Source organism: Phodopus roborovskii, unplaced genomic scaffold, assembly GCF_943737965.1.
Source record: "Phodopus roborovskii unplaced genomic scaffold, PHOROB, whole genome shotgun sequence".
Taxonomy (NCBI): domain Eukaryota; kingdom Metazoa; phylum Chordata; class Mammalia; order Rodentia; family Cricetidae; genus Phodopus; species Phodopus roborovskii.
Genome location: NW_026126647.1, coordinates 1,180,077 through 1,208,000, shown reverse-complemented (window position 1 = coordinate 1,208,000; position 27,924 = coordinate 1,180,077). Strand labels below are relative to the sequence as shown.

At 45.1% G+C, this 27,924-nt stretch overlaps 1 protein-coding gene across 1 annotated transcript in view; it reads left to right on the top strand.

Annotated features, from left to right (window-relative positions):
• The window catches only part of CUNH4orf19 (chromosome unknown C4orf19 homolog), a 71,233-nt gene that overhangs the window by 27,901 nt on the left and 15,408 nt on the right, over nt 1–27,924 (top strand). Inside the window, exon 2 of the mRNA XM_051174020.1 lies at nt 24,441–24,490. The gene's annotated coding sequence lies outside the window, so the exon portion shown is untranslated. The remainder of the gene's footprint in view (nt 1–24,440; nt 24,491–27,924) is intronic.

Below are 27,924 nucleotides of genomic sequence, written 5' to 3'. Positions count from 1 at the left end.
AGCTTCACTTTGGTCTCCCTAAAACACACTCACACATTCGTGTACAAACACAGAGATGTGTGTGTATGTGCACAAACATATACATACATACATACATATATACAATCGCAGAGACATGCATACAGAGAGACAAGCTGACACATTCAAACATTCATTTCACACACACACAAAATATATATACACACACGTATAAACGCATAAAGCACAAATATACACATACATACACATGCATGTAGATACATATAGACACACACACACACACACACACACACACAATTCCTCATACCTTCATAGAATGAATATTTGAGTGATTCGGTCTATTAAAAATACCTCTGAACGTGTGGTCTTCCTCTTGGATACCGGCTAGTTCTAGTTCTTGGCAGCTGTACCAACACAGCCTAAACTCTTTGTTAAAGAATTTTTGTTGCATGACAGCATGCATGAAGCGAGCAGTGCATTGCCTGACCTAGCCCGAGAAATGATGTCGGCTGCAGAGGGAGTGAGCAATGATCGCCACTGAGATGTGACACCAAGCCCTGTGTATTTAAAACAGTGCAATGTCCTTAAGACATACTTTGCATGTTTTGAAGTAGCCTTTTTTTTTTGCATATATATTATTGAAATGCTTCGAATGGGAAAAAGAGAGGGATTAACCTAACACACTGTTTCTCCTTACAAACTATAGGATAGTTGAAAGAATTATATATGGTTCACACCTGCCAGCTAGGCTTCAAGCATACATGTGTGCGTACATCTGTGTGTACATATGTATGTGCGCTAATATCTATGTGGGTACATGTATATATGTACCTGTTCTGTTCATGTGGAGGCCAGAGGACAAATACCATTCTTTAGTCACCATTCACCTCTTTACCTCTTTTGGAAGTAGGGTCTCTCATAGGTCTGATAGACTTCACTTGGCTAGGAAGCTTGAGCAAAAAAAAAAAAAAAAAAAAAAAAAAAAGACCCCAAAGCCTATGCCCACAGTGACACACTTCCTCCAACAAGACCACACCTACCCCAACAAGGTTACACTTCCTCATAGCGCCATTCTCTTTGGAGCCGGCTCCTTTCAAACCACCACAGATGGTGATTATCAGTGTTGGTGGGGATGTGGAATGTCATTGCTTAATGTGAAGTATCTCCCCCATGCTATTATCTTGGATGCTATTGGCAGTATGTTGGGAGGCTCTAAAAATTTTTGGAGGAACTAAATCACTGGGCATGTCCTTTGGGGTATATCTCGTCCTCATCCCTCCTCTGCTTCCAGGCTGCCACAATACCAGCAGCTCCTCTCTGCCATGCCCTTCATGCCAGGGCAAGCTAACACCTAGGAAACCAGAAGCCAAGATGATCCTTTGCTCTCTGTTAGCATTTGAATGTAAAGCATCCTCCACAGGCTCAACTGTTTGAATATCTGCTTTCCAGCCAGTGGCGCCATCTTGGAGGTTTTAAACTGTTTGGACATGGGTTCTAGCTCACAAATACAGGACTGCAGAGGTGGGTTTGAAAGCTATACACACCAGACTCACCTCCACTCAAGCACTATGCCTTGGTCAACACCGTTGACAAGGAGCTGGGAAACAGTTTTGCCGCTTTAGCTCCCAGTGTCATGCCTTCTTCATTCAAATGGCTATAACCATTTATTCCGTGAGCCCAAATCAATCTCCCTGCTGTAAGGTTGCCTTCATCGGGTATTACGTCACAGTGAGGAAGGAAATAACTAGCACGTTCTCTCTTTTAAGTATTTTGTGTCAGGAATTCTGATCAATGCTACACGAAGTAACTAACATGGAAATCAGAGCTCTTGAGTAACTGCTGGTTGTAAATAGTATTAAACTCAGAACCACTATACGACCCAAGAACACCGTAGACGGATACATCCGAAAGAACCGGAATCAAGATCTGGGTGGTACTCATGTACTCTTGTGTTCCATGTGTTCACAATCACAGGGGTGAGGGAACAACCTAAGTGCTCATCAGGTGGGGGACAGATAAGGAAGGCACGGTGTGTGCAGCCTGAGAAAGAAGAGGGTCCTGCCGCTTGAGACGGCGTGGATGGATGAGGAAGATGTGTGAAGTAAATTAGGTAATACAAAGTGTTGCTTGTTTACTCTTAGGCAAAATAGCAGAAATCTCAGAGTCGCAGATACAGAAAGAGCGGTGGGAACCAAGTGGTTCTTAGTTAAGCAAAATAAGTAAATGCAGAGCTGGAGAGATGGCTGAGCCATTAAGAACACATACTGCTCTTCAGACCTGAGTTCAGGTCCCAGCACCCATGTCTGGCAGCTGACAACTCCCCAGGGATTTAACACCTTCTTCTGTACTCATGCGCATACAAATATATACACAGGCATACAGACATGCAAATACATAAAAATGAAATAAACCATTTTTTAAAGATAAGCAAATGCATTAATGTGACTATGCTGACAATACCGTGTTGAAAACATAAAGTTTGCTAAGAGGTCAAATCTTATGTGTATGTTCTCATACCAAAATAAATAAAAGGCATCTATTAGAAAGCCTGTTCTGCACCAGATTCCTACATACATAATGAGCTTATTTTGGTTAGAGATCAGAAATGTTTGTTTGATGTCATTGTTATGTCTCTGTCCTAGATCTTGAGACATTTTTAGGGGGAAAGAGCTCATCACTTCAGAGTACTGGATCCCCAAGATACTAGTCCTTGTTGTTGTTTTACTATTTTTCAAGTGTATATTTCACATGTGATATGGTGGCTTCACTACAAGTCATCTCACATAAGTGAAAGAGGAGTGTGGGAAAGGAGCCGTACTCTTGGATGATGTGAGTCACCATGAGGCAAGGTTATACAGTTTGTAGAAGTGATACATTTCTTTTGCATTTGCATTTGAGCATTTACTGGCACCTTCTCGGGATGCCAGATATTGTCGAAGGCCTGTGAATGAAAGCGCGTCTCTACGTCACCAGTTGGCCTCCTTGACTTGGCGCCAGCACGGTTTTTCCACTAAGTCCAGAGTGCCGATTAAAGCTGGCCTGCAAGGGGAAATGCTAGTCAGACCCAAAACACCAGTATGAATAAATGCAACTTGAAATCACACTCAGCGGGATCACGGCATTCAGCACACTGTGTCCCTTGACCTTTGTGAGGTGGACTGGACCGAACTTGCCACAGGAATTATCTCCTTGGTACTTGCCCTATGATTCTTAACACTGAGTTCTATAATTTGCAAAAGGAAAGATAGCAAAAAGGGAAAGTGTGCCATGAAGCAACTTCAAGGCCCCCGTGAACCAAACTGGGTGCTTTGCTTCTGTTTGGGGGAGATTTCACTGCCTTGCCAAAATTAGCACATTGTTCTTATAAACATATGGAATGAATTGTCTCCAGCTGATGGGTAGGAGCACTATGCATAGACTGGCTAACTGACCCACCCAAATCACAAGTTGTAGATTTTGGGCTGAACACGGGAAATCCCCATTTTCATCCTTTAATTCAGAGTTCCTGCGCCCCACCCCTCCACTCCAGCACTGGAGCTAATAGGAACAGTTTGAGTTCCTCCTTGGTGTGGCTTAGAACTGCACTATAGGGTTCTGGCTTGTGCTACCAGGAGTCACAGCTGGAGAACCCCTCCCCCCCCCCCCAGCATTTGTGGTACTTTCTTTTATTCATTCCCCTAGATCCTCAAGCAGAGTGCAACTCAAGAGGTGAGTAATTATTAACTTTCAGGTCAGCTCTGCTTTCGTCACAGTCCAGAGTCTGGGCAGCATAGAACTTTGGTCCCCTCCTGCATCTCCTCTCGTGTGGACAGAGGTGTCAAGAAGCGTAGCCTCTGGTAGTTCATCCGCAAGTCAGCAGGTGCTAGATTTGGGTTGTGTCTTTAATAGACACTCAATTGTAATTGTCAAAGGAATTAAGGAATTCTCCCCATTATCGGATGTCTGTGTGTCCATCTTCAAAGGGACAGGCACATAAACGCCAGGAGCAGACAGGTGAAAGTCAAGGGACACAAGGAACTACCTAGTTCAAGTCCGTCGATTTATAAAAAGGGAAAGTGAACGTCTCAAAAAATTATATCCTGAAATCACAGATTCTATTTCAATGAAACCTGTTTTTGTACGCGTTCATATATGTGCATGTGGCCGAGCATTGGTGGCGCACACCTTTAATCCCAGCACTCGGGAGGCAGAAGCAGGTGGATCTCTGTGAGTTTGAGTCCAGCCTGGTCTTCAGAGCTAATTCCGGACAGGCTCCAAAGCAATACAGAGAAACCGTCTCAAAAACAACTAACATATATGTGCATGTGAGTATGGTATGTTGTGTGTGCATGTAGATGTGGGAGCCAGAGGACAACCTCTTAGTGTCGTTCCCCAGGCACCATATACTTTTAGTTGTTGTTGCTGTTGTTGAGACAAGGTCTCTCATTGGACAGAGATTCAATGGTTGATAAATCCATCAAGGGGCTTGATTCTGAGTGGTTGACTGAGGAGTCAATTAGAAGATGCAGTTCAGAGAATATGTCTTGTCCCCAGATCCTTGACATTCTGGTTGCCATGAGATGAGCAGCCATTCCCTCCATCACACATTCCTGGTGCTATTAGATTCTGCCTGTCTTAAGCACAAAGCAATGGAGCCAGCCAACAGTGAACTTAACACAAGAGCCATAGTAAAGCTTTTCTGCCTGGAGATTGTTTCCCTCCCAAAGCTGAGGGTGCCAGACCCGTGCTCTCAAAGCTAGTCTTGAGTCCAAGGGCAACCTACCTTAGGCAACTTATCTTAAAATAATAATAAGTAAAGTGAAAGGGAGTCTGGGGATAAAGTCCAAGGCTGACTGATAACCTAGTAATCACTAGGCCCCAGGTTGAATCTTCAGTCTCCACCCAAAAACATAATCAATAAAGTTTCTTCCAGGTATTTTGTCACAGTAATAGAAAACAGTATCCGACCTTTGGTACTGCTAATAAAGCCCCCACTCCAGAGGCCTTCTGGAATAGCACTTACTATAATATAAACTTCCAGACATCTGTTGGGATGGAGGAAGTGCAGGTGCCAGTTGCTCACAGAGAGGGAAACAGAAGTATGTCTACTGCTCTTAAATACAGTTCAACAACCCTCTGCATTTGGGCCCCGCCCCCCCCCAGGCAAGTACCAATTGCAGAGCCTTTGAAGATGTCTTTGGTGCCTCTCCTAGACCTAGTTCAGTCTTCGAAGGTCCACTGAGTGAGTGGCCACTTATCTACCTGTCTTCTCTTTCCCAAATATATTGTTGTCACCTCCCCAGTTCTGCTGAGAGGTGGGGAGGAGTTATTGTTTGGATATGAAGTAACCCCCCAAAGTACAGCTAGGGCTGCTGGATCAGAACACAAGCCATGTCTGCATCCTGGGAGGACCTACAGAATGATGACTACTGTGATGGATTAATTATATGACGGTGTGTCAGGCGGTAGTGGAAAACTGGGAAGTTGGGGGCACAATTGCAAAAAGTAAGACGCAGCCTGGAAACCTGCCTGTCCCTACCCCTTCTTAGTTGTTTTGCTTCTTGTCTGCCATCTCAGGAGAAGCTTGGTCTTCCACTACAAGTGCAGAACAACGGAGTCAAGCAACCCTGACTGGAAATCCCTGAAAGAATGAATAGAAAGAGATCTTTGCTTCTTTTGAATGGCTTCCCTAAACTATTTATTGGGAGGAAAAAACTGTCCAACAGAGTGTGAATGTATACACACATACATGTGCATACTGAAACACACACATACATGTCATGTACTAAGAACTAAAATTTAGAAGGAAGATAACATCGACTAATAGGTTCAATTCACTGCATGTACTTGGTGTTCTACCAAAACACATGAAAATAAGGAAAATAAATAAGTAAAGAAGGATGGTATTTCTCAACATACATCCATGTAGGGGTCCAAGAATACATAACTATTTGCTCTAATTAGTGGTAACTTCCAGGCTTCCGATGTCAATTTAAGAATTACTTGTCAGAAAATAATAATTCACTTGGGGGCATAAACAAAGTGAATACTACATTTATTATCTGCTGTATAGACCCTCTTGTCTGATTTCCCAGTAGGGTGCGATTGGCATTCTGAGGAAGAGAATTCTATGAAGCGCTAGGCAGTATGGCTTGATTAGGACACAACATTGAATACCATTCATGTTTTCCTGTCCTTGAGACACTAAAATTCAAAGTCCTCTCCTTTTGCAGAAGTTGACTGAAGAATCGGACCCTTTTCTATCCAGGTCCTTGGCTGCATTCATAAAAGTACTGATAGGCACACACAGCAGGCCACAAGTCCAAGTTTTATCTAGAAGAGGATGCAGAGTTAGATTGAGGAAGTGATAGCACACATGCTGGGAAGCAGTATGAGCAGTCTCCCCCCCCCCCAGGACGCCCTACTGGGGAGCCCTCTTACAGTCTTGGAGATGTTTTTGAGGGTGGAGCGCTAGTGGGGACCTTTTGACTAGATGCAACTTGCTAACGCCTGCTTTCAAAACTGAGCAGGATTTCAGATTGACCCCTGCTTACCTGATCTCTCTCAGCTGCTAAATGGTGTCAAGGATTCTGTTTGGGCCACCCTAACTGAATGCCACAGATCGGATGACTTACAGTGCAAAAAGTTATTTTCTTACATTTCCCAGAAAATGGAAAGCCCAAGATCACAGTTCCAGGAGGTTTTGGTCTCTGAGGAAGCCTTTTCTCCCTGGGTTGCAGATGGCCCATCTTTGCCCTTCCCTTGGGACAAGGTTTCTGGGCTTATTGGGTTAGGATCTTATCTGTACGACCTCGTTTAACTTTAGTTATCTTAATTAACGGTACATCTCTGTGTACAGCCAGACCAGGGGGTTAACGCTGCAGTATATGCAGGTAGGGGTTACGAACCTTCAGTGCATAATAATTCAGAGGCAATTAAGAACAGGTTGTTCAACTGTGGGCACAGCTTAACTGCACGTGGTTTTATTATAGTGGTAGGGCCAGAAAACAAGGAGCCAATAAAAGGATGGATTCTTGAAGATAAGATGGTGTTGACCCATATCTACTGACAAGGAAGACTAGAGAGACTTTGGACATCCGTTCAGAACTAAGAACAGATTGATCAAACGATGGTGTTAGATCAGACAGCAGTAAACACATCCTATTAGGTGGAATGTTTTCTGTTTGTTCTGTGCTATAAGAGACTCCTGTGACAGGGTAAGTTAGAATTAATTCAGACTTCCTGACTCACAGTTTGGGAATGTGGGAAGTCTGATAGGAAGAAGCTTGTGTCTGGCTTCTACAGTAAGGGGTCTTCCCTCCCCATCTCTTGATGGAGCTGAGAAAGCCAAAGAAGGCCGGGCTATGCAGGCTGATCACCCTTTTAGCACTGAAATCCAACTCAACCACAGAGCGCTCAACCGCATCTTCAACTTTGCAACTCAAAACTGGTAGACGACAGTTAAGTTTCAGTATGAGCTTTAAAGGAGACACCGCTTAGGGCCATGGGATGCTGCCCCTGACCCTAAAATGTTTCTTCTCACATGCAAAATATCCTCATTCCATCTCAGAAAGTATCAACTCAAAATATCTGAGTCCCCTCCGATGTGGGTGAATCTCCTGGTGTATTCGACCTGGGGCAAATCCCTAAAGCTATGAGTCCTTTAAAACTGGTCCTTGCTTTCAAACACATTTGCTGTTTCAAAAGGGAGAAATTTAGACAAATAAACACTCAGATAACAGGTGGGGGGGGGAGTAGATGGTAGGAGAGAGAGACAGGAAGCAATACTGAATTTTAAGGGTTGAGAATAACCCTTTAACTCCGTGTCTCACCCACCAGACAGAGGGAAGAGGTTGCCCCTCTCCAAGCCCTGCAGCCCCACCCACACGGTACCCTTGTGACTTGGAGGTCCCTGCCTACAGCTGTTGTATTCTGGTAGCTCCAAAGCTCTGTGCCCGGGGTCAACCCCACCCCGGGGAAGCAGAGACCCACCCGGAGAGGCAACTCTGTTACTGTAACAAGTCTCTGCCAGGGGCCTCTGGCTGTCCAGTACATCCTTTGAAAACAAGGCCCGGGAAGCCATGTTCTGAACCCACTGGATTCTGTGCACCATGTGGAAGCCACCAGAGTTTCCAGCCCTGAAACTTCCACAGCAGGATGTGAGGCTTCAGATGGGCTGGCTTGAGCCGCTGCTAGGGTAACTGAAGAGTGCTGCATCTCTGCAGAGAGCAGGGATTTGAGGCCTCACGCCCAGGGTAGTAAAATCCTCTCTTCATGATTGCTCCCTCTAGGCTTGTGATGAGGAGCCTGGCACAGCCAGCTCTGATGTCCCCTCGGGGTCATTCCTGCAGCTCTGTAGGACTAGCCTCTGGCTTTTTTTCTGCCAGTCATAATTTCTTTCTCAGATGGTAGCAAGGCTTGTTCATCTTCTCCACAGGGCCAGCCCCATAGCCCCTTAAATCTCCACGTTCTGCTTTCCTTCTGGTGATAAATCCCAGCTCCCAGTAATTTCTTCTTCTCACGTTATACTGTTGTGTGCAGTTGAGAGAAGCCATGCAGAACCTTGGATGCTGCCCTGCTGGCAAGTGCCACCATCACGCTGAGTTCTGCTTCCGCAGAGCCCTGGGGCAGGACACAATTCAGCCTAACTCTTTGCCACAGTGTAGCAAGGATGCTCCAGTTTCCAGGGCCTTTGCTGGATTCCTTCTGAGGTCTCATCAGGGTGGCCTTTCCAATCCCGTCCTCTCTGCCAGCATTGCAGTCACAGTCTCGTAAGCCCTTCCTTTTTAAATAGTCTCAGCCCTCCACCCCCCACCATTCTCTTCCCAAGCTTTCGCCAGCTTCGCCCTTCACACTCCATTTATAGCCATCTAAGGCTTTTCCAGGCCGGACACTCTACTTCTTCCAGCCTCTACTGCTTACCCCATCCCAGAGCATCTTTCACAGTTGGGTGTTCACAGGTTTGCTACACCAGCCTTACTCAGTGCTTCTGTTTTCCGGCTTAATCTAGTCTGTGCCGCTGTAGCAGATACCATGGATTGGATAATTTACGATTGAACAGAAAGTTCCTAAGACGCTGCTATTAAAACTGGGAAGCCCAAGGTCAAGAGAGCGGTTGGTGTGTAGCAGAGCCTTCGGGGTAGGATGCCACCCCACCCCCACCCCTGCACACGGTTGAGGGGTCACGAGAGAGTAAGAGGAGGACTGAACTTTCATGACAGTGCCTGTCCCCACCCACAAGCCTGGTCCTGCCGCTAATACCATCAAGGAGGCAGTCCAGGTTAGCATAGCTCAGAGGAAAAACACGTAAGCACACAGTTTTATGACTCAAGCGAGGTATCTGATTTTATTTTACTACTTGGGCTGTTGGACACGGATGGAGGGGCTTTTGAATCATCTCACCCCATGATCCTCCCTGTGACTCTGACTGAGTCCCCACCCCTACCCCCACCCTGCAAGTTAGGAAAAAAGGCATCAAATCGTCAACACAGCAGGGACACACCCATGTCTAAACCCGACAGGGGACTCTTTTCCATCATGCATTCTGTGGACTGGCGGGATGACTCAGAGGATTAAGGTTCTTGCTGACACACCTGATGACCTGACTTCGATACCTAGAACCCAGGTGGAGAGAGAGAACCGACTGCCTCAAGTTGCCCTTTCACCTCCACGTGCTTGCTAGGGCTCGGGCATGTGCAACGCGTGTGCGTGCGTGTGCACACACACACACACACCAAATGCTTCAAGTTCAGTTGCTCCAAAATGACTGAACCCCTAGCTGTGTGACCAGGTACTAGGAGGCAGGGACTCTGGGTGGCGGTTAGGCCTTGAGTGTGGGACCCTGTCAGATGCTCTCAGTGCCCTTACTAACAATGATTTCAGAGCAAGCGTTTGCAGGCCTTCCATCCTCCCTCCCTTCCCTCTCCCCCTGCACCTCTATGAGGGAGGACACAGCCATCTGAAACCTGGGAAATGTCCCTCAACCAGAACTCCACTCCCCTTCTTCCACCCTCCAGAACTGTGAGGGAGGGAGAAGTCTCTGCTGCTTTGGAGCTACCCAGTCAGCGAGAGCCTCACATAGGCAGGGTCCCAACATTCCACCTCGGTCTGTGGAAGGAGACAAAGACCGCGCCCCTCAGTGGGCAAAGCGTAGTGTTTGAGAGAGGAGTGCACAGAATGGAAACCATCTGGGCACCCACACAAAGTGCAGCTTCCACACTAGCCTACCTTGCACTGGGCTGAGCAAGAGGGCCGCGTCCTCACAGCATAGGCAGTGCAGGCAGCGAGGTTCCCATTTGTCCTTGTTCACTTTCTTTTTGATTTTTTTTTTCAGTACTGACGGTTACTCACTAAAACTGTGAGTAAAACACACACGGGCTCCCCAGCCCCAGTTTGAAAAGTACTATTCTGTTCAGTTGTGAAATAGAAACAATGTCCTAAAAGTATTTTGTACATGTATAAAATACTTGAATAATAACAATGGGTCTTACTGGAATGCAACATAAAAGTTAAAGCAGAAACGTTCTTGAGAATGAACTGTGAACTTTTGTTTTCTGCTAAGTGTTTTTTCCAAGCAAGATTTGCTTGCTGAGTTTATTTTCAACTGTGTCAAAAAATCTCACATCAGTGGTGAAGGCCAAAATGAAACCATTAGTATAAACTATGATTCCTCCATCACTTTTAACAGAACAAAAAAAAAGTGTCTTTTTTCTGGATGTGCTGGCACAGGCCTTTAATCACGGTACTCTGGAGGCTGAGGCAGGGGGATCTCTGAGTACAAAGCCAGCCTGTCTGTAGAGCTAGTTCCAGAAGAGCCAGGTGTAGTGAGATAGTACTTCTGTGGCACTGACCACGCCCATTGGGGGGGTGGAGCCATGGGCGGAGTGACCTGTGGAAGGAGGTCGGAGAGAGAGCCGGAAAAAGCTCTCTTGCTGGCATGATCGGACAGGAGAGCATCATCGGATTGAATTTCCTGGTGTTCATCTGTCTAGGTTGTAAGTTATTTCTCCCTGAATAAACATCTATTCGGCCTATTTATCCTGATCCTTATTTAACCACGATAGCCAGGGGTACACAGAGAAACCCTATCTTGAAAGCCAGGAAGGAAGGGAAAAAAGGGAGAGAGGGAGGGAGAGAAGGAAGGAAGGAAGGAAGGAAGGAAGGAAGGAAGGAAGGAAGGGAGGAAGGAAGGAAGGAAGGAAGGGAGGAAGGAAGGAAGGAAGGAAGGAAGGGGGAAGAAAGAAAATAAAGACTTTTCCAAGTTACCAATATCTGTGTACATAACCAAGAAAAGCAAAAACAACACGCTGTAATTGTATTTGTTTTGTACTTGTTCATATGGAGAAAGAATTTTGACTACCAACAGTTAGTTCCTTGTGACAAGAGCCGAAAGCAAACCCCTACTGCTAAAACATCTACTGAGCCAATGGTTCTCAACATGCATGTAGGTCGAGACCCTCCTAGGGTCAACTGACCTTTCCACAGGGGTCACCTAAGACCATCCTGCATATCAGATATTTACATTAATTCATAACAGTAGCAAAATTACAGTCATGAAGTAGCAGTGAAAATAATTTTATGCTTGGGGGTCACCACAACATGAAGGGCTGCAGCATTAGAAACCACTGTCATCTGAATCTCTCCTAGATCAATCGCACTCGGAGCCTGGGGGGGGGGCGTTCTCTTGAGAATTTGTTGAAAAGCAGAATTTGATGCCACTTCTAAAGCTGACACATCTACATTTTAATAAGATGCCTCAGTATGTTCTTGAGAAATATGGATTTCGATGTGAAAAAGTACCAAGTAGGAAATCATGGGCATAAAAATACAATGCTGCATGCGTTTTATATAAGAAATAAAGGTTTCATAATCACCGTTTTGTTTGTTGAAAGTTCACTTTCATCTGAAAATGACTCCCAAATGAATCTAATCCCACATTTAGATTTGAATTCAGAAACAACTGAGAATAATAGAGATTTGAGACTTCCAGTTTACACAACCAAGCCGAGGGCTTACACTTGCTTGTTGGCAACACAGATTGAAAATAGGCATAAGGAAAACGGCTCTGAGATGGGCTTCCACCACACCCCAACCGGGGCTCTCTCTCCTGGAATATGACTGCCTCTCACTGGCCTCAGCATCCTCATGGCTGCAGCTACATTTGAATTTTTAAGTTCTCTAAAGAGTGTTTACGACAACCTTGGCCTTGATTGAATAGCTATTGCAGCTGTTGACACTTAACTTTGTTGAGTAAACCAGAAGTCTCACATCTTTGATGCAGTCATCCTTAGTATGTGCACAGGACTGGTGTTATAAGCCTCCTGCATACCAAAAGAAAGTGGCGTTTAAGTCCTTTACATAAAATGGCATTTGCATGTAACGGATGAGCATCTTTCCGTATGCTAAGCCATCATCTCTAGATCCCTTGTAATACCTTCTACAGTGTAAAGGCAATGTGAGTGCTTGTTAGAGGGAGCCAAGAATGACCAAACACAGTTAGACTTTGGTTTCCACTTAATTAAATCCACAGATGACGATGTGGGCCACTCCCTGTCTCTGTTTAAGTCAGCCTGACACTGTTCCAGAGATGCCATGACCCTCTTCTGCATGCAGCATTTGAGACCAGACCCTGTCATCTACTGGCAGGTCACAGGACCAGGAATGATACTTCCAGCTCACATCTATGGGTCCTGGTGTGGCTCTACAGGATTCTTAATCCGTTTTCTTAGAAAGCCACTTGCATCCCTGCATCCCGCAAGTGGCATCTGCTTCCTAAACTGAACTTCCTGATTAGAAGCACTTTAATTTCGTAAGTGGAAAGCCATTTCTGCCATTCATTCTTTCAGAACTTGGTCAGTGGATCTCTGAACTATCATTTAATCAACCCCTTCTAGTGTGACCACCTTGACGAGACACTATTTGAGATGTATATTTCTTACCATCCCTGAGGTTTAATAAAGAAAACCCCATATTGTTACATACACCATACGGCCATGTAATTATAGGATAAACAAAGGAGGCCTGTGAATGAGCTCAGATGGTTTACAGGCTGGGACCTGAGTGGGACACTGATTCGCTTTGAAGAGAATAGGGTGCCATGTTGTTCCTGTTTAGTTATCACCAAGTTGGTGTTCAAATTAAATTTGGGATTGGTGTTCATTAACCCCTTCTCAATCATTAAAATCTGCAACAATACCTTCTAAAATATTTGGTTAAACATTTACTATAAGGCTAAAAGCCTATGGACTGGAGAGATGGATAAGCAGATAAAGTGCTTCCTAGTAAATGTGAGCACCTGAATTTGAATCCCCAGAACCAGGCAAAGTAGCAGTAGCCTGTGTCTGTAATCCCAGCATGGGAAGGGGAGGCCAGACATCGGACAGTCAATCCCCAGAAGCTCACAGGCCAACTCACGTGACATACGCACTTACGCACTTCCACAGCAAATGACAAGGCCCAACCGCGAGGGGCCCTTTGAACTTGATATGCCCACCGTGGCACAGTGCACACACACACACACACACATATATGAATGAGCATGTTTTGTCACTATGTTTTTAAAAACTCAATTTAGGCAATCTAGTTCAGTGTTTATGAGAGTTGTAACTTTGACAACTTCACTATTTTGTCACATTTTGTTTTTCAATTTACAATGTTTTCTACCCACAAAAAAATCAGCTTGATATATATATATATATATATATACACATACATACATACATACATATGATAAAAGAGCTAGGATTATATCTCTAAATTTGACTGGAGCTAAATTTTACAGCACTTTGTGTCCATACACACATGCTTTTGAGCTAAACTCTGCAACGCTCACTGCAAGCACAGTAGTGAACTGACTCCAAGCACAGTAGTGAACTGACTCCGATCATGTGTTGTGGAAACATTTTAGATCTAGATGGGTAAATTCTGTCCACGAACCATTTTTTAATATTCCTAGCTGTGAAAGATACACAATTTTCTTCCTTTGCATTTCGTTCCTAACAATATGATTAGTCTATTGTTGATGTCGTACATATAATAAATAAACTTATTTTATTTACTTACTTTGTTCAAATAAATAGATATATTCCTGCTGGCTCTTTCATTCCTTCTGTGCTTGGAGTATCTACAATTTGTTGAAGCTGTCTGGCTTATCAGCGAATTCTAGACATCCCAGATTAAAATCTACAAATGTATATATAACAAAGGACAAAAGAGGACTTAGAATCTCTCATTTCCTCGAGCTTTAGTTTGGTTGATAACAATCGTAGGTGGGCTATTGTGTTTGTTTGGGTTTTTTTTGATTGTTGTTTTTTTGTTTGTTTGTTTTTTGAGACAGGGTTTGTCTGTGTAGCTCTGTAGACAAGGCTGGCCTCAAACTCAGAGACAACCACCTGCCTCTGCCTCCTAAGGGCTGGGATTAAGGGCATGCGCCACCACGGTCTGGTCTTGTTTGTGATTTATTCTTAGACTGTGTTCTAGAAAAGAGAAATGGAATCACGTCATTGCTTCAAGTGCATGAGGCAGCAGGAGAGGCTGGCCTCTTCATCCTTGGTGTTTTGTCTATAATCTCCACTTAACCTCGAGTTGATTTAAAGGCGAAAGAATGGATGTACAGGCCCATTGGGACTTTACCCCACATTTCTTGACATAGCAAGCCTAGCAGGTAGCTATTTCCCTGACTTGTAAGCTTGCTTGTTTGATTTTCACATTTCCTTTGTCCCTTAAATCTGTACTACAAAAACAAAAAAATTGAAATAAGAAAGGATCCAAAAAAAAATAAAAATAAAAATCTCCATATTAATGGTATATGTAGCACAAGATACTTTTGAAAGTTTCAGAAACCCTTTAGTTTTGTTTTTCTGGGTTTTGTTGCCATTGTTCTTGCTGTTGTTAAAATCTAATTTGGATTCTGCTGTCTGTGCTGACTACACAGAAAGCAACTGAATCTTCTTTTGCTGTAAAATAAATAAATAAATAAATAAATAAATAAAACCATGTGTATTCCTGTGGGCCTGGGTGTATGTATGTTCACCATGTGGTCACGAGAGGATATTCCAGAAAGTGCTGGGAACCTCTAAGCCGTCTCTCCAATCCTGCAGCTGAGTCTTATCAACTTCCAGCGTCTAATGAACACCCTCTGTTCCTACATAAAATACTGATCCTAGGAAGTCACTGTTAGGGTCTGTACTGCGCCTCACCTATGTACGCTTGCTTCCGGGGAAAGAAAGAGATGAAATCAGTGGCCATGTGAACCAGGTGTGAGCATGCCATGCCTCAGGCATTCCTCAGACACATCAGTCGGTGAAACACATCTGAATACCGTGTCTCTTTTCAGGAGACGCTGTGGCTCCCCAGCTGAGTCACGTGTGGCCAGCATTGGGATGCTATATTTCTTTTACGAGCTCTCAGTGCTGAGTGCTCAGTTACTGAGCATGGGGTACATCCAAGGCAGTATTTCATCATCTTTGCACACATCACCCCACATCCTGTGGCTGTCCAGGAACTCTATTCTCTCTATTCTCCAGTCTCCAGGAAAGGCTACTGAGCCCTTCCTCAAGGTCACATGACCTAGAGTTGGTTTCTCCACATGATTTTCACTAAACTGTTGACCTTCTCCTGGGAACATCCTACCCTCTCGAGACTGATTAACTCACAGCAGGGGAAGTTGGGCCTTAAGGTGACTGTTGGAGGTTAGTGGCCTGTGGCTGAGGGAAAATTGCCTGGAAAGTGATTTTGCCCTTAAAGAAGGAAACCCAGAAAGCTTGTGCCAGAGCTAGCCAGGACTGGCTGTGGGGTTCTGGAATCTCAAGAACTTGTTGAGATTTTAATAACATTTACAATGGAATGATTTAAAAATAGAATTAAATGAATTATATTAAAATAAATAAAGTTAATAAACACCAAAACCTCATTGTTCCTGAAATGTTTTAACATTTCTACCAAGGGGTTTTGTGTCTGTTGAGCCTGTTGGGGGCAGTCTTCCAGAGGGGTTGCTCTGTTGTTCAGGGGCCTCAGCATGATAAGCTTTGAATCAGCCACCCCAGGAATATTTAAGCCATGAAAATTGGCAAGCACTGTGAATTAGGACTTGATTTCTTTTTGTTGTTGTTGTTGTTGCTTGTCTGTGATTAGGAATGCAATGAAGAAAACATTATTTTAAATTAAACTTGAAAGCAGATCGAACCTATTGCCATCATGTGGGAAAAAGACGCACACACACACACACACACACACACACACAAGAAAAATGACCTGACTTAGCAAAGATTTGCTCGCGATGTCAACACAGAAGTGAAGCTCCACATGTGGCTGTTCTTTCTCCTTATTCTAAGCTGTTAAATGAAAACACCAGCCTGCATTGATATCAGAACGACATCTGTTCTATCCGTTGTAGCCATAGAGTTGACTGTGCACAGAAAAGAGTGTGACAAGATCCCTTCCAATCATCCTATGAAGAGTAAATCCATTTGTGTGTTTGTATGCATGTGTTCATGCTAGGGGATACATACTTGGCCATGCCAGGCTTTATATGTATGTGTTGGGGGTCTAGACTCAGGTTTTCATATTTGCATAGCAAGTGCACTTTCCCTGTGCATCTCACCAGGCCCCCGTTCATTTTGTAGAGGAGTGTTTATATCTGTGTGCCTGCTTCACGCTTCTTATCTATAGCCAATATCTTTGTTTTTCTGTCAAACCCGTTGTTAAACATTTGCCATCACACCGCTGCCTGTAAGGTAGAATTGCTTTGCAAATTTTGTACCTGCCTGAACCACAGAGTGAAAACCTTTCCAACAGCATCACTTTGAATACAGTTGAATTAGCAACATGGTTTTAAAATATGTGTACATGTTGGCTGAGACTGGAATGGGATTTTCTGTATGTTTCCTCTATTAATAAGACATCTACAGACAACCCAAAAGCAGGTGCAAGGAAGTCTTGTGTTTTGCTGCAATGTGCACGGGCACCCCTAACGTGAAGATTAGAGAGTCCATTTCCAGGCATGGATGGCTTAAAGAATAGGATTTTCCCATGAAGAACAGTAAACGGACACACTTCACAAATTAGTGTGCTCTGCTAAGAAAACATAAAGGATTAAAATGTAGTAATTTTAGCTACCCCTGTGTTTACCTTATCAGTTCCTACCTAGATTTGGTTTGCTTCCACCCTGAGCCACCTTCCGGAGGTGCCCTTGTGATATGTAGGTTGCCATGCTTATTTTTTATATTTGCTGAGTTATTTGTCTACTTGAATTCATTTTGAACGGTTCCCACAAACTGTTTCCGCATCACATTCCACACCGCAGAAGGTGGAGATGTTGGATGAGTTTCCCACATAAATAAGCAAATGTTCTTTGACCACCGGCAGAGTTTTAAGAATTTCCCAGTTTGTACTTATGAAAATATAGTATTTGCAAATGGAAGCGGGTGGGTGGGTGTGGAAGGGGAGAGGAAATAAGAGAGGAGAGGGGAGGAGAGAGGTGGAGAGATAAACAGCCAGGAATTTGTGCAATATTTTCTGGGAAATTGCTTTCCTTTCATGGGAATTGAATTCGTAAGGGGAAGGGATAAAAATAATACCTGAGCAAGTTGTATTTGACTCAAGGATGAACAGACTTCTAATGGAGACAAACCTTGCACACAAAGCTCTCGATTCCCTTAGAAAAATAGCTAGCTTGCCAGACGGAGAATTCTTACAGTGCACATTTTCCTACTGGTAAGCAGGCAGGAGTTTTGTTTTGTTTTGTTTTTTCTTTCAGATTTTAAATATTCAGATTATGGCAGGCTTTTCATCAGGGTGGCTGTTTTAAATCTGACTCATCATAAAGGATGCCAAAAGGCAACTTTAGCAAAGTTTTGCTCTCTTGGGATTTTGTTGTTGGAGGGGAGTGCAATGTGGGATTTTTATTTGTTTGTTTATATGCTCCCCCTACATGGCATCTAAGACGAAATAGTTGATCCTAACAAAAATGGAAAAATTTTAATGTTTTGTTAGCATATATTAATTACATGTAGTGGGTTCTATTATGGTACTTTCATACAAATACATAACATACTTTGATCATATTTACAAACAATCAGCCTTACCCTTCCTTGTCCCTCTCCCATTCCCAGGAATCTTGTTTCTAAATTGTTCTTCTACTTTCATGGTTTATATTGGGGGGGGGTGGAGAACCAGCACACATCAAACACATATAGCATTGATAGAAAGGTGTAAGAAATTTACCAAAACATGAAAAGTTTCAAAACTGTTAGGTTCTAGAGAAAAATGGTTAATGGACTAGATGGGAGGGAGTCACCCTTGGAATAGTTTTTAGTTGCTTAAAATGCTCATTATAGGCATGATATACTGTCATGGAGAAGACAAATGTGCCCTGTTGAATGGGGGCAGAGGTAGGATATGAAGTTGCTTACATGTTAAATAAAATCGCCTCCAATTGGACGTAAAAACATGCCATATGTTGTGATTTGAATATGACATTTCCCCTCACAGGCTCGTGTGCTAAATTCTTGGTCCCCTGTTGGTGGTACTGTCTTAGAGATTCTGGACATTTTAGGAGGTAGGGTCTAGCAGGTCGCGGGGGAGGATCCTTGAAGGTTATTCTTAGTCAGTTCCTCACTCTCTGTCTGTTATGAGCAGACCAGCCTCTACCATTATGTGTCTACCAACTTGAGGCTCTGAGCAACCACCCAGAGACTGAAGCCCCTGAAACTGTGAGCCAGAATATAGCCTTCTTCTCTACACTTGTTCTCTCCAGGGATTTGCCCATAGCTTCACAGAAATTAGCTAACATCGTGGGGAGAAAGTGGAGCACATATAACACAAGATTAGCCCTTTTTTTTCTGATTTTCCCCAAATTTTGTGTGCTTATTATGCGTATTTGTATATGTGTGTATATGTCTATTTTATATATACGTTGGTTATATCTATGAATGCGTGCATACTTTTTTTTTTTTTTTGAAGCAGCATGTTGCCATGTAACTCAAACAAGGTGTTTGAGTCTTTGGACAAGATCTGAGATGTCTGTGAACAAAACAGAGGATTTTGTACTTAAAGATGTATGTATGTATATTTGTCACTGGAGAAAGCCAAAAGAATGAGGAGTCAAAAATCCCAGGTGCTCTGGCATTGGCCAGCCTAGCCAATCTAGAAGTTCAGCAGCAAGAGACCTGCTTCAAAGAGAAGTGGAGGATGGTAGAAGAGGACCAGACATAAACCTCCAGCCTCAGCAAGGGGGCGTTGGTGGGTGGCGCACGCCTTTAATCCCAGCCCTTAGGAGGCAGAGGCAGGCAGCCCTCTGTGAGTTTGAGGCCAGCCTGGTCTACAAAGCTACACAGAGAAACCCTGTCTCAAACAAAAAACCCTCTCCCCTCCACATCCATGCATATACTCATGTACATTTGTCCATGTGCATACATAAACATACACTCACACCACACACATGGACACAGGGGGACAAAATACAGAAAACCCATTACACAAATACTAGGAACTAAGTTTTAATATCCAATATCCATAGGAGATAAGAGTGCTTGCTGCCCTTGCAGAGGACCAGGATTTGGTTTTCGTGCACAGAGCTGCTAAGAACCATCTATAGCTCCGGTTCCAGGGGAATCTGACTCCTCTCCTAGCTTTTTCCGGCTGCATCACGTGCACATGGTGTGCAAACACACGCGCAGGCAAATGCTCACACACACACACACACACACACACACACACACACACACACACACACACAAATTAAGAATGAATACATCTTAAAAGGTGAAACCCATAAGCAGAGTAGAAGTCAGTCTCCATGTCCAGATGGTTGGGCCATGCTCTAGGAACAGGACCCTTCTTTTCACAGTAGCAACCGTAGATCTAAATCACCACTCTGTTCTGCTGCTTTCCCTCACGGTCCTCTTTGATCATGACTTCACACAACGAAAAGATACTTCCTTGTGCCAAGCAAGCGGTTAGCTTCTCATAACCCTGGACAACAAAGGCCCCTCTGTGAGGACTAGGAATTCCTCTTGGAATACAAGGAAGGCCCCCAGCTGAACCGTATCCAAGGAAGATGTTGCAAAGCTTGCAAAGCTTGTTGGGAGAAGGGAGCCCTGCGTGAGATCTTTTCTTTCCCTTCAGATTATGGCCGGTGCTTAGGGTTGGGGGTGGGAGGCCATCAAAGGAAAGCAGAGACCCAACCCGAATGTGTTTGCCAATTACAAGGAAAAGCGCCGGTGCCAACTGCGGCTTATCATGTTCAGAATTTAATGCCTTTTGGAAAGAAATCGGTTTCCCTCTGGTGAAGAGAACAGAAGGTTATAGAAAAAGACCATCCACTTTGTGATACAAACTGAGGAAAAAAAAAAAAAAAACAACTTACAATTAAGCAGCGGCTGGCTCAATTCCCCTCTGTCATGCCCACCAGGGAAGCCAGCATGGTGCCTGCCACCAGTTACTGACTGTCCTTTCATGGCCTGGCACTCAAGGCCTGCCTAATCTAACCTGAGCCCACCTTCCAAATCTGAATCCTACCCAGTGTCCTTTTCACCACCCACAAACCTCCTGCACTCACTGTCCTCACGTCCTTCTGCTCTCCCCAGGCTTCATTGAATGGTTATAGACTACCTGTGCATGAGTCTGCCATGTCCAGGGCCTCTAGTAAGTGTTAGCTCCTCCTCCTTCACCCTCTTCCTTCTCTTTTTTTGTTTTTTGTTTTGAGACAGGGTTTCTCTATATAACAATCCCGACTGTCCTGGAACTCGCTGGCCTCAAACTCAGAGATCAGCCTGCCTCTACCTCCCAGGTGCTGGGATTAAAGGCATGCACCACAACCCTAGCTCCTTCACTCTTTGTTAAGCAGAAATTCCCCTTCCTGTGACAGGTACTTGAGCTCTCTGGCAATGACAACCCCTTTAAGAAAAAGCTAGAAAATTGGGTAGTGATGAGCAGAAGCAGTCAAGAGGCCGGCCCCTCTTCCACAAGAGGGCCTTGTGGAGACCAGGCTCCTCAGTGCATGCCAGCAAGGAGCAGCAACAGGAATGGAAGCTGCCATGTCTGTACCTTACCACCTGCCAGTCCTGAGCTGCCCGTGACCTGCACACCTCAACTAAAGAAGCAAAAGCACAGAGCGGTTGAGAGGTCTTCTCCAGGCTCATAGCTAGTAAAGCTAAGACTCCAATTCAGAACTTTCTGGATGTAGGGCTAAGCCCAGTCTTTCCAAATGAAAATGCCTCTTCAAAGACGTGCAAAATTTGAGCCACTAGCCACATTTCCCCTGACATCCGTGGCGAAAGCGAGGATGTCGGGAAAAATACCTCCTCTGAGATCAGGCATGGCTCCACCTGAGAACTGAACAGCAGAGTACCGAATCTATTCCGTGGTCAGTAGCTGGGGAAATACCAAGCAGTACAAGACTGTTTACCAGCAGACAAGGGACATGATGCCTCTAGGGGTTTAATGTTCTCAAATGTGGTGGTGGAGGGGAGACACTAAAGAGCTCTAGCCAGTGGAATGTCCAAAGTGCTCTGTCCCCAAAGGCTGATATGTTAGCATCTGCCCACACACAGCTTTTAAGCCAATGCAATGTGGTGCCACTGGGGAAGCAAGCATCTAACTGTGTTTAATTCTCAGTAGTTTCAATTAAAATAACTGCATGTGGCCAACCTCTACCATTATTGGACTGTGCAGCTCTGGAAAGGTTGACAGCACTTTGCCGATAATCTGTAGGGAATTTTTCAGAGTATTGATGGGCAAGGGAGCCCTGAAGGAAATAATACTCGTAAAGGCTTGGGAGCCTTTGAAACACATCAGACTGACTAGAAATAGAACCAGATAGAGTTTCACAGATTAGTGGGGAAAGCCATGGGTGTTGCATATTGGAGGCCTCAGAGGCACAGCTGAGGTGGCCATAATGACTTGACAGGCAGCACCCAATCTCTCAAGACTCCCTGCCAGGAGGGGCTTGATGAGAAGAGCTGTGCTTCATAAGACTGGTACCACCCATGTATTTGGGTCTTGGCTTAAATTCATCTTTTAAATGTCTTATTCTCCTGAGTGGTGTGATGTCTATGCCATGTGTGTGGAGGTGCCCACAGAAGCCAGAAGAGGGCATCAGGCAGACCACCAAGAGCTGGAGTTGCAGGCCACAGTGAGATGCCCAGTGTGGAAGCAGGGAACCCAGCTCAGCTCTTCTGGAAGAACAGCAATCACTCCAACTGCTGAGCCATCTCTCCAGCCCCTGTGGTTTCAGTGTGGCTCTCCCCAGGGTCTGTCCTTCACTCAGATGGACGCACACCTGTCACTCTAACTGCCTGCCTGCTTCTAGCTATCTCCTACAAAGATCTGTCTCTGGTTGTAATAGTGACCTATTGACCTTCCGTGTCTTTAGTCTTTAGCGCCACCTGCTTGACACAGTAGTGTCTCACTGTACACCTGTGGGCATTGAAGAGTACCCTCCCACAGATAGTTCGATATCTTTCTCAAAGCGAAACCCCGGCATCATCTGTTCCTCTGAGGCTCCACACCAGGAGAGAAGGCTGGGGTCCTCTGCGCTGAACCCTTGCTGGGGCCTCCCTCTCGAACATCCCCATTGACCCTTTTGTCTCTTTGGCCCCAAACTTTTCAGCCCATCCATGCAGAGGTGCGTCCCCTCGTCCCGTCTTTCTTCATGGAGTGTTGCAGACCTCCAAGTTGCACACCTGTGGCCCCTGCAGCCTCCTCGCTAGTGTGCTCTTTAAAAAATCAAGAATCCAGAGGCAGGTGGATCTCTGTGAGTTCAAGGACAGCCAGGACTACACAGAAAACCCCTGTCTCAAAAAAAAAAAAAAAAAAAAAAAAAATCAAGAATCAATAACATTTACCCCCACACACACACACACACATACACCTCACAGGAGGTTGTCAGTCTACAGGTCAACTATTACCACAGCTTCCTGGCACCCTGACACAAAGCCCGGAGTTCAGAATTCTTTGTTGGCTAAGTAAACAGCACCCTCTGCTTCCTCTTTGTCGTCCTCAGTGTGCCTAAAGGCATTCCTGTCATAACTGGCCATCACCAGTTTTCCCCATCTGCCTGACTCAGAACTGCCAGGTGGAGGTGCAGACTCTTGGTGCTGAGCCTGTCCAGTGTTACTTATGCGCCAAGGACCATTTGAGTAAGCTTTCTTGCCTTCTCGCTCTCCTAGGGTAGGTGGGTAGCTCCCCAAACGCGTGAACTTCAGCTTACTAGTGCTGTCCTTAATATGTACCCATAATGCTCATGATAAATAATTAGTAATGTAGCAAAAAATTAAAACAATAGGATGAGGGATATTAAATTAATGTTTTCAATGTTTGGGGAACTAAAAGTAGATACTAACTGAAAAGACATGGCTAACAGAATATGAAACCGGATCGCTGAATGTCTGTAACCGTTTGGTGTTATATGGTAGGTTGGAGGTCGTTATTTCATTAGTTACTTGGAAGTAGAATAAAAGCATGCCTTAAACAAGTGTCTGTGTATAGTAAAATATTCTACTAAATAGAGAAATGACAATCTGAACCTTTCTGTACCTTCTAAATTCTATACATCATTTTCCTTTTAAGCAAAGGTATTTTCTAAATTACATACTTATTGAGTGGTTATTATGCCTTTACTAGTTGAAGCATTGCTTGATTACATCCCCAAGGAAAAAATTCATGTACTTCATCTCTGTCTCTCCTTCCTCCGTTGTCCCTTCCTTCTTCTCTTCCTCCCTCCCTCCCCTTCTTTCTTCCTTCCTTCCTTGAAACTATATCCACCGGATTGGAGGCATATTGCTAAGCAGTGTTTATTAGCACTATCCACAAGTAGGTTAATATGTTTAAGCTACTGTAACAAAACACCCTACACTGTGCGATTTATAAACAACAAATGTCTCCCTCACAGTTCTGAAGACTGGGAAGTCTAAGATGAAGATCCTAGCAGACCAGTTTCTGCCAGATTCCTACGTCCTAGATAGTTGTCTTTTTCATTGTGATCTTGCTTGGTGAAGGGCCAAGGGAGCCCCCTTAGGGCCTCTTTGTAAGGACCCTGCCCTCATGATCCCTGCCCTTCCCAAAGGCCCCACCTTTGATGCTGGGGATTGTTTCAACATCGGAATTCTGTAGCAAACCGAGTGTTCAGACCTTCAGATGCAGTAGATAGTGTTAACAAGTCCACCACGCCCAGCTTGCGATGAACAGTTTACATGTTATACCATTTAAATCTCATTACAATCGCATTTTATGAATGGGAACACTGAGATGTTAGTTAATTGTTGATTGATTGCTAACTGCCTGGAGCTGGGCTGCCAAGTCAGGCCTAGCAAACCTCAGACCTCCTGCCTGCCCGGGCTGTTCCAGGACAGAAACCCATAACCACGTCACTGCCCTGTGTCCCTCCATGCTGTCTTCTGTCACCTTCCCCAGGCAGCCCCGCTGTGAGAATGACAACAAGTAACCCTCCCTGACCTCAGTTTCCTGCTTTGTTGTTGTTGCAGGAAGAGAAGTTAAACACCCAGAGAGGCCTAATGGACAAGCTCTCCGGCAGGTAAGCTGGCATTTTCCATCTCATGCTCTGTGGGGTGGTATGTTCCCTACACTTTCCGTTACATTCTATGTCACTCGGGATGGAGATTGTCTTTTGTTTCCTGCAACGCTGAAGCCAGCGGACAGAGCAAGCCCCGAAGTCTGTTTCTTTCTGGCTCGTTCAGATTTCAGTTCAATTGTGTGATTTAAAGGTTATTTTTTTACTGTTATTCTTGTTTTAACATTTTTTAATTCGTATTTTATTGTGTGTTTGTGTGTGTGTGTGCGTGCATGCGCGCACGCACCTGTGCTGTGTGGAAATCAAAAGACATCTTGTAGGAATCAGATCTCTTCTTGCACTATGTGAGGATTGATCTAGGTAGGCCTTGAAGCCTTGGCAAGGATGCACTTCCTTGCTCAGCCATCTTGACAGCCCTTCTCCACAGCTCCTTGAGATGATGATGATGATGATTTACTTTTATTGTTGGGAAGAGAATTTTAAAAGTGTGTGATGGGATAGAAAACCAACCAAGTCTTCACAGTGCGAGGGTTCTGCTTGCCCAAGGAGGGTGGGACATCTCCAGTGACATTCACACCCCCCCCCCAGCGTATTGGCTCTAAGTGTCATCCCAGGACTGGGCCCTCAGCCTGCTAGGAATTTGTCAAGAACGCAGCTTATTTAGGCCTCACCGGTGACCCCTGAATCAGAAGCTACCCACAATTCCCAGCCCTCAGATGACACTAGTGTCAGTCGTGTGAGGGGCGAGGCCCCGGGTTACACCTTCTATTACAGTTTGAATATGAAACAAATTCCTCAGGCTTGTGTGCTGAAGGCTTGGTACCGACCCAGCTGGGTGGAGGTATTAGGGGATGTATGGATGTTTTAGGAAGAAACTCTTAGCAGGAGGAAGAAGGACACTAGGGGCATGTCCTTGGAGACTCTATTTTACAGTGCCACCTTCCTCTCTCTGCATCCTGGATGCTTTTTGGCACATGCTTCCACAACCATATTCTGTCTCACTTCATGCCCAGAACAGTGGATCAGCTAACCCTGTCATGGCTTGGCTCTTGGAATCCAGTTGCAGACAGGGAGGAGTGATGAGCAAAGGGGTCAAGACCAGGCTGGAGAAATCCACAGAAACTGCTGACCTAAACAAGGAAAAGCTTGTGGACTCCAGTCTGACAGCTGGGAAACCAGCATAGGACCAACCCAAACTCCCTGAATGTGGTGTTAGCTCGGAGGAGTGAGCAGTCTGTGGGGCATCTGGTGGTGGATCAGTATTTATTCCTAGTGTACAAATGGACTTTGGGAGCCCATTCCACATGTGTCTAAATTAGAGAGGCAGATATAGACAGACAGACAGACATGGACTCCCACTCCAGGTCAGCCTGGAACTTAACTGTGTAGCTCAGGTTAGCCTCGAACTCAAAGGCTGATCCTCCTTGCTCAGCCTCTGGCATCTTGGAGCTGCAGGCATGAGCCACACCACACCTGGCTAGTCATCGATTTTTATACTTTTCTCTCTTGCTGGACTATAAACTGTCTTTGGATCCCTGGTATCAAGTTGAGGACTCGGGTGGTCAGGTAGTACAGGTCTCCCTCCATGTGCTGGCCATTGATAGAGCGTCTTTCACCCCGAAGATACTCAGGCCTCTGAACTGTGTTCATTATTTTCAATTCAAAATTATTTTTACTGTAATTTAGAAACATCCTAGAAGTACATTTTTTTTTCTTGACCTTTCACCATGCTCCCTTCTTGGGTCCATTAAACACAATTATACAGTTAAGTGGGAGAGTGGGGTGTCTCATCTCAAAGATTCCTTTTGGCTTGGATACTGAATTAATCAGCTTGGGCTGACACAATAATATTCCACCGAATGGGTACCTTACACAACACACATGTGTTCTTCCATAGCTCCCAATGGAGGCGTGGAGAGATTAACCTAGTCTGTCCTTGTCTCATGGCTGGCAGCCCTCATGCTGACCTCACACAGCAGCTCGTGGAGGATGGGCTCTCTCCCTTTCTCTCCCCCTCCCTCCCCTTAACACCCAGAAAGGCCTCCAGTCCTACCTGATAGATCACTACCCTTATGAGCCCATGCAACCTCTGAAAAATCTCATCTCCAAAGTCAATCGATTAGACTGGATGAGAGCTTCGGTAAGTTAATTTCAGGTACACACTTTGGTCTGCATCAGTCACTACAGGACTCTGGGAATCATGCTTTGTTTATTCCAAGCCTGTGGCCATGTGTCATTGTACTTTTGTAGCCTTTATGACTGTTACCTGAGCTTCTCCCCACGCCGCTTCCCCTAAAATGTCCCCGTTGTTTGCAAGGCTTGGCTTTTCCCGAATGCCTCAGGGCTCCTCCATAGTTTCCGCCCTCTCCCAGGTAAAGCTGATTGATTACCAAAAGGAGACAGACCCTGTGTTGGGGGGGACACACCCCGATGCCCATGTGGTTTCTGGGTGGATGTGGCAGAAGAATCAACACCTGTGTCTATTCGGTGTCTAAGAGACTAAGCGCCCAGCAGTTGAGGGTCATGACAAGAGCTAGCATATATCAAGAACTCACCATGCAAGCACACTCTGCCAGGTGCCTCAGTGTTCCACTGCTGTGAAGAGACACCATGGCCAGGGGCAACTCTTATAAAAGGAAGCATTTAATGGAGCTTGCGTACAGTTCCAGGGGTGTGGCAGGGAGCATGGCAGCGCACAGGCAGACACAGTGCAGGAGGAGCTGTGAGCTCTACATCTGGATCCTCAGGCAGCAGGAAGAGGGAGGCAGACATTGGGCCTGGCTTGAGCTCTTGAAACCCCAAAGCCCACCCCCACGGTGACATACTTCTTCCGACAAGGCTCCTTAACCCATCTCCCTAAGGACCACACATTTAAATACACGGGCCCATGGGGTCATTCCTATGCAAACCACCACACCAGGCTTATCATGTGTGTTTGTATGGAGTCACCTTCAGAACAACCCTATAAGGCTGGATGTTACTCCTCTTTCCCCACCTGAGGTTGGGGGGAGATTCGTGGCGAACTCAAGGCCACCCAGCGTCTAACAACCGGCTCCAGAGCCCAGTGCCTCACTATGATATGATCTCACCTATGACAGCCGACCATCGTCTGTGCACCACTTGTAGAGCCTCTCCTCCTCTTCCAAGCCCCACTAAGAAGCAGCATGTTGCTTCCCTTTCTCTGCCATCTCTCCCAGAGCACCTCACTTATGAAGCTATAGTGTAGGTCTCACATAAATCTAGCGGGTCTCCACTCCCGTATACCCGCTGGGTGTGACACAATCCAACCAACTTCCTGTGCTAGCTGCACCAGATGCCACAAGTTGAGGACCAAAGCCACAAGAGTGGCCCCCAGTTCACATCCTGGTTACACACCTGAACCCTGAACTTGCAGTCAAGCAGCCATAAATCGGGGTCTTCAAGGTACCCTCCTTGGA